Source organism: Ornithodoros turicata, unplaced genomic scaffold (genome assembly GCF_037126465.1).
Source record: "Ornithodoros turicata isolate Travis unplaced genomic scaffold, ASM3712646v1 Chromosome12, whole genome shotgun sequence".
NCBI lineage: Eukaryota > Metazoa > Arthropoda > Arachnida > Ixodida > Argasidae > Ornithodoros > Ornithodoros turicata.
In genome coordinates, this window is record NW_026999301.1 from 833,694 (window position 1) to 841,397 (window position 7,704).

A 7,704-nucleotide genomic window follows, 5' to 3' on the forward strand; every position below is an offset into this window, starting at 1 on the left:
CGGTACAACCGCTTCTTCGTAGCAGACGACTGCCGGCATGAAGTTTTAAATCACGTAATGTAAGTAGGTCGAATCAAAAATGAGCAAATATGTGTGTATAAATAAAATGCAATTATATAATGCAAAGTCTTACGTATCGCGGTCGTCCTTCTTCCTACTTTCTCGGTATCACGGTCTTAACTACGCCTAATGTTAGCCGATGAAACATCCCATTTTCGCGTAAATAACCATGGCGGAGCGAAACTTGAAGCTTATTTTGTAGATGCGTACATTCGGATATATACTCACAGTATGAAATTAAAGTAGTCTGGGAAAATTTTTGTCACGAAATCTTCGCTTCGCCGTTCCAAGCACCATCCTCCATCTTGGAGAAAATTTGGTGTCATGGCAGCGTCCATGGAAAATGGTCACCAATGAAATGCGCCCAAGTTATATTGACAGGTCGAGCCTCTTTTTTAGGCTCCTCCTAATGGCCAGACTCATTTTGGCATACACGGCACTGCGGCCGAGGCTATCTGCCACGCGTTCTCGTGTTCCCTTTCATAAAGCTCAGGATAGTACATCACACCAGCTCGTGTCGTACCCAGACACCTCATAAGATACGGGCTACCAGATGATTATTCGGAAGGTATGAACTGCAATGGACTTCACGCTACATAATGTATCACATGTAATGTGTAATTACAGCTTTCCCAACGGTGCAGGAGGCAGAAAAGCGTTGGCACCACGGGTAAAATGGACGAAAGCACGCGCACAGCACGCCGTTACTTGTTTTGTTTGTTTCTTCTCCTGTACACAGGGTTGCGGGACTACCCTCAAGAATGCTCCGATTCGTTATCTGCGAGGCGGGCTATCAACACTTTCAACTAATGGCCCTGTATAGACCCTGTATGGCCCTTATATAGACGCTGCGATCGAGAAATTATGAGTCTTTGAAATTCCGTAGTATGAAAAATATGTAGGACTGAGGCTGGATGGCTTGTGTGTGTCATCAGAAAGCAAAGTTCTACCTTGTGGTACATAAAAACATGGTGGTTGCATTTGACTTTACAGTGTCCCTTTAAATCAGGCATATCCTTTGTTGCGGAGTAGCAACGAATCCAGAGTAGAGTCAGATTGCACCAGGTAATGTAGAGTGCAGGGCAAAAGGAAGTCTCCGCGAGAGGGGTGGTAACGAAACAACCCTACTCTTGCGTAGTTTATAGCGTTCATCCCTGCTGTGCCCGTAAGAACCTCAATCACCACCATCATCATGATCTTGCAAAGTGCACCGCGTCAAAAAGATGCGTCGGCCGGGAATCGAACCCGGGCCACCCGCGTGGCAGGAGAGTATTCTACCACTGAACCACCGACGCCCGTTTACCCACCTATCAAACACTTTTTTAGAAGAAGCGGAAAACTTGACCGCCGTCTCCATCGAGGTCAGATACTCCATTTACTGTTTACGCGTCGTCGGCTATAGGCGTCCGAACGGCTCATTTCCAATGACAAAAGATTCAGTTTGAATATGCACTGTTAAAAGATGTGTGTGATCTTTGGCGCACCGCCAAAACGCGTGTGAAATGCGATAGCATTAGTAGCATTGCAACATACGAAGGATACCCAAGCAGCAAAATGTACTGAAAGTCGAGTGCAATAGGGGTGGACGGTATGTGTGTTATCAATGTTCCTTAGCTTCAAGAGTCTGTTCAAGGTCTTCCACCTACCCGTCCACCCCTATTGCACTCGACTTTCAGTACATTGTGCTGCTTGGGTAACGACTCCATTTCGAATGCAAAAGAAACACGCTTTTGGGAGTTTTAGCACATCGGCAGCACGTTATGACAAACGATATCATAAAGAAAGCTGTCAAATCAAAGGTCAACAACGACTTCAAAGCAATCAGGTGATTGACTTATCATGACTTCCGATCTGCTAAAACTCGTTATTTTCCACGAAACGAAATCACCGTCTGCCGCTATGAACGCCAGCTGCACAACAGTCAGAATTCGATCAACGTTAGGGAATCCACCGGTTAAATGAGCCTCAGCCAATCATGATCGACGAAGATCACGTGGGGGACCGGAGCCAATGAAAATCATATAGCTGGAATTTGGAGGGAAATGCCAGCGGCGACACTATTTTCGCGGCGGCGAAACCCGCTCACTGTGCCCTGGTATGACATCGAATGAATAAGCAGCTCAAACGCGCATTGGCTTCACGTAGACAACATGACCCGACAGTAAGACAATGCAAAGCGATTGCGATGAGACGAAGCCAAGAAGATCCGAAAGTTAATGAACGCGAAGCTGAGATCAAGAGATCCGCAAAGAGGTATGACTCCATCAGTTTCAAACGGACAAATGATGAACTGACAAGACACTGTAGCATAATACATGAATGAGCACAGTGGTGAGGTCAGGCATAAAAGGCATTCACGGGCGACATTCAGGGAAACATTGCTGCAGTGTCTTGTCAACTCATCCGTTGTCTCCCTTGTCAATGCTAAAACATGGGCCTGGTATCAAGTGAACTTATCCAGCACCTTCGTGAATGCAACAATTGTAAACCTGTTTTCCCTGAAACCAGGGTAGTATGTAAAGAAAAGAATGTTTGGCGAAGGTTGTTGAGGGAGTCGGTAGAGATTGCTGCACGTGGCAATTGTGTGAGTAAGCCATCCTTACTTCATGTTCCTCCTCTCCGGAGGTTTTTGGATATATAGGGCATAGGTACATTAACATTTTTGCTGCGTTTGAGAATTTGTTGTGTCGTCTCTTCATCCCTGTCTCGGGTTCACCTCCTTGATCATCCCTTGTCTGTTTGAAACTGATCGAGTCCTACCTTCTTTTTATTTTATTATACATATATGTATTTGTATTTCTTTATGTTTGTGCCAACCCTCGCTCTCTACCTTACAACACGTCTTATATATTCTGGAATTTGGTAACTTAATGTTAGACCTGAAGAAGTGCAGCCCTCTGCACGAAAGTCTCGTCTCATTAAAATTTATATGCTCTCAACCGTCTACTTTCAGTTGTCAATCTCCATCGCAGGATACTTGCACATTGCTCTTCTACGTACTATGATTTTGCGGTAATATTATGAACTTTGGATAAAAGACTAGCAGCACTGCTCAGATAATTTTGCCTAGTTAACAGCACGTATGCAGTATGCACACAGTATTTGTGCAGTCGACTCAACAAAGTGTAATGAATGTGGCATTGCCCAGAGTAATGCACCAAGTGCAACACAATTATTGTAGAATGCAGACATTTAAGCTTACATGCCAATCCAGTACCACCATCCAGTGCGGGGTTGTGACAAATAAATAGTTCCCATTTTTCAGAACACAGACAGTGAATTAATAAGAGCAGAGAATGCTAACATGAATTCTGGGCTATTCTTCAATGAAACATTCACAGATAGTAAAGGCACCTTCCTCAATGGACATTGATGACAGTGAAAAGTCTAAAACGTTATCGGAGACGACATCAGCTTCTGCGTGTCAGAAAGGATTGTAGCTCCAGCAGTAATCCAACTAGCAGTAACAAAAATGGGCAAAGGGCAACTTAACTGAATGAATGCAACGTACCTTCTATATCAGACTGTGAAGCTTGTACCATCCAATCGAAAGGAAACAGTGTTTAGACCGCAAAAGCGCTTGAACTGGGAGATAGCAGTTAATCGGAATGGCGACCTTTGTTTTCCACCCTGGAAGCAGGGGTTGCAATGTTGAGGGGAGATTTAAGAGTGGTGCCAAGATGTATTCATGAGAGCGCCCATGAAAAGTGGAGTACAGGTGAATTCTCAAATTATAACATCACATTGTCATGCCTGTTGGTGGCAGCTAGACTGCAAGTGACGTGTCAGCAGTTCCTTCAAGCAGCAGATGCAAGACCCTGCTTCATTCCCGCCTTCAGCGTGCTACTGTGGTAATTCACAAGTTGGTAATCAATACTGTTGTGTTCTTAATCGTTACTCGTACATCACAGGAAGCGCAGTAGGACAGCTTCACAATCGATTCGTGAAGCTTCCTATTTTGACGTATATATGTTTCGCTTTAGGAGCTTTATATTCCCCATAAACATAAACTTGGATCGCTAATTACCTTTTGCTCTCGTTTTTTTTTTCTCTCTCTCTCTTTGTGGTACGTTCAAAATTTGTGTGCCGGGTATCTCACTTCAGAGATTTCGTGCCGATATTCCAAATCGCCTCTGGAGTCGCGCGTAACCTATAACATTTGTGGACGAAATCCTTAGAGTGGAGCTGAGTCCGCACGGCTGTCGCGGTCAGAGCTTCGCACTGCTTGGTATTTTGGCAGTTATGGTAGGCAACACTTGAATGCTCCGATGAATTGTTCTAACAACGTAGCACTGTCGCATTCTGGACAACTTTGCCGTGGCGTATCACATTTCATATCCCTTCAGCTCATAAAAGGCAAAGTCAGCACAAGGAAGTGTGCTCTCCAAACGACGTCGTGCCAAAGAAATATTTATATGCTTCGTTTCCCGCTTAGCAATACCAAACAGGTGTTTCCTAATGTACGATGCACAGAGAAAGAAACCGAAGAAGCTAGCGGCCAAGCCAAGAGTCCATGCCAAGCCAAAGACACATAAACCTAGAGCAGCGACGTCGATGCGCCCGTGCGCAAGGTTTGCTGACTATCTGACGGGTAGGCGGGGAAACTAAAAAAAGTTGTTTCTCTAAAAAAAACTACAAACAGTTGGACCAACATATTTCGCACACATATTCAGTGTTCGCTAATGAACACACAGCGCGTATCGCTCAGTTCTGCGACACATCAAAATCAGCGTATCTGACCTTTAACCTTGTCCTCACCAAGGACATTGACAACAAGTTTCATAGCCTCGGCTTCGCAGCGTACCTTACTGACCATAAGGGTGTGCGTCCCTCCTTGAGTAAAGAAATTCTCACGAAAAACCAAGTTGTCTACATGTGCGTGCGGAACACAACTGTGAGCCCCATCCCGCCCTTATTGCTCGAGGACGACAAAGCTATCGCTGTCACTTCTTGGGACATCGGTGCGAGAACGGGCGACTTTTTCTAATACTACATGTAATTCCTTTCATCGTTTTCACAATATGATTTTTGCATGAACGCCTGCAAAATTGCTATGTAAAGCTAAAAGCACTGTCGGTACAGCGGGCATCAAAGTTAACTTGAACGCTATTCAGGCCTGCGCGCCCTGGTGGTGCTGAATAGAAATAACGGTGGAGGGTGTTCTGGTCATACATTTACAGAGAAAAATGCCGTCAGGGGATTCTTTCTGCCAATAACTTTTGCCACATATTGGTAACATTTTTATTTCATTTCAATGAACGGAAAGTTAATTTCTTGAATTGAACACCCAACCCGATTGAAAAAATCACCAGGATTATTCTGGTGTTTCCTGATGCTCCTGGCGTTAACACTAGACTCTTTTGATGTTTGTAATGTGCAGATCAAAAATTTCTGGCGTGACACCAGGGTGATTCTGGTGCTGTCGAGTTCTCCTGATGTCAACACCAGAGTGGACTACTACGACACCAGAATGATTCTAGTGCCTTCTAGAATGCTTGGTGTGCGCACTAGACAGAAGTAGTGTTTTAACGTGACCGTTAGAGCGGTCTGGTGTGGTTCAGAGACACCAGGGGCTCGATCTTGAACTCTTCGCTATTCTCAAGCTCCGCCCACATTTAGCGAGCGTTATCGGGTCCTCGTAACGCGCGTTGCGTTAAATTTCTTCATAAGGTGCGCTATCCGTAACGCGGCTCCTCCCATCCCCTCCAGCCAGCAAGAATGGCGCTGGTCGCGAGAGTATTAGCGTCCGGCGAATGCTTTGTTTGCCGCCGTTTAACCAGATCCGGTGGCGCAGCGGTAACGCGTGCGCTTGGAGACTGGGAGGTCCGCGGTTCGAATCCGCGGGCCGGCTGTGCCGTCTGGGGTTTTTCCTGGGTTTCCCTCAGATGTGTAATAGGCGTATGCCGGCACAGTTCCCCTGAAGTCGGCCCATGGACGCAGCTATCCTCCCCCCGAGCGGATTCCGCTCGGTCTTCCACTTCACCCTTTCCCCTCCTCCTCTCCACCACCTTTCCCTTCCCGAGAAACATGCCGCCTAATCAGGCAGGCAGACCTCTCGGGTTCCTCCCAACGACACTCCTCCTCCTCCTCCTCGCCTTTGTTTACGTTCGTGTTATGTGCCAAACAAAATGGCAGGGCGTCAATAAGTTACGCAGTTATTTGCTAGGTGGCTATAGCTATACCTTTAGAAGACCACGAAATAGTTTCACGAGACCACATAAATGTTTGTGCAGGAAGAGTGATGGTGGCCTTGTACCGGAGAGTTGTATAAACCTGTTTGCGAAGTAGTGTGCTGCGCTTTGCTGTGCTGTGGACATGTCAACTGCCGGTGTCAATACCGTCAAAATGTGGTGGGCAGCGGTGATGTGCATCATCACAGTACGTCTTCGTTGCTCGTTGAGAACATACTTTGTTATTATGATGACTGGAATTGGTGGTAATCGTGTATGCATACACGATTACCACCAATTCCAGTCACCACCATGGTGGTGTGACGAAGTGGTCTCCGATCGCGTACGGGTTTCGCATAGCCTGCTGCAAGGTGTGTGCTCTCGCTATTTGCTGATGTGTTGATGTCTGTAAGTCTCGGAGCGCATGCAGTCACTGGTAAATGTAATCACCTTCCTGTTTGTGTAATGTTTGAACCGACTGAAGATACGGTGTTTCATCGACGAACTACGAGCGACGTAGGCTCGTCACTGGGTGTAAAACTGTCGTCTGCTTCTTACCTCTGTACCAACGCGTTTATGTTTCATGTAAAAGTTCAGGATAATAAATGTGGTGACAAGTCATTTGTTTGGGAGAGCCAATATTAACTGCCTGCAACAAATTAAAATTTGCAAACGTTCCTTTATTTATTTACGTCCGGTGTCTGTCGTCTGCTTTGGTATTCCTTCATTGCAGACGACTGACCGTGCATCTGCAAATCTGTCGTGTTCGATCCACGCGTCACTTGTTCTAACTCGTCCACATGGATTTTGTGTAATGGGCAGTCGAGCGAGGAGTCAGAAAACATCCCGAGAACAATATGATATATTGCTTACTCATATGGAAGAAAACCCCCTTCTACTCGACAATAAACTGACGCCAAATTTTACTATACAGATAAGGCAGGAGCATTGGAAATTTTTATGTGAAAAATTAAATGCAGCAGGCCCTGCAAAAACAGCAGATAAATGGAAAAACGTGAGTATTAAAGGGTGTCTGGTAATTTCTCTACAAGTGCGTGTACAACAAGACTAACAAATTGTATCTCAGGTCAGCACCTGCAAAACATAATTACAGCACATTTTACTGTCTGTGACGATAGGCCCTTGCGTCCCTTAGCTTCCACAGAAAGCGCTGTTCTCCTCGCAGTCCTCGGACTGAGAATGTCACGCAGCTCATCACACAGCGCACGTACGGCGTCTTTCGGAAGACGGAAGAAGTCTCGAAATTGTTGTTCGTCGTATGCGAAAGCATCCTCGGGCGAGCGAAAAACTCGCTCCCGTCTGAAGCTTCTAGCAACAAGAGTAGCTGCAATCACACTAACGACGTCAGCCATATTTGCGTTACCACATAACGCGAGCCGAAGGTTTGCGTTAAAATATAACGATCGCTACGCGCTTAACGAGCGCTATCTCCGGTGAAATATCGCGCGCTACG

At 45.8% G+C, this 7,704-nt stretch overlaps 1 non-coding gene across 1 annotated transcript; it reads right to left on the reverse strand.

Annotated features, from left to right (window-relative positions):
- Nucleotides 1-1,284: 1,284 nt before the first annotated feature.
- Nucleotides 1,285-1,355, reverse strand: Trnag-gcc (transfer RNA glycine (anticodon GCC)). The gene has a single exon. It is a non-coding gene; the product is annotated as a tRNA-Gly (tRNA).
- Between the last annotated feature and the right edge of the window lie 6,349 nt (nt 1,356-7,704).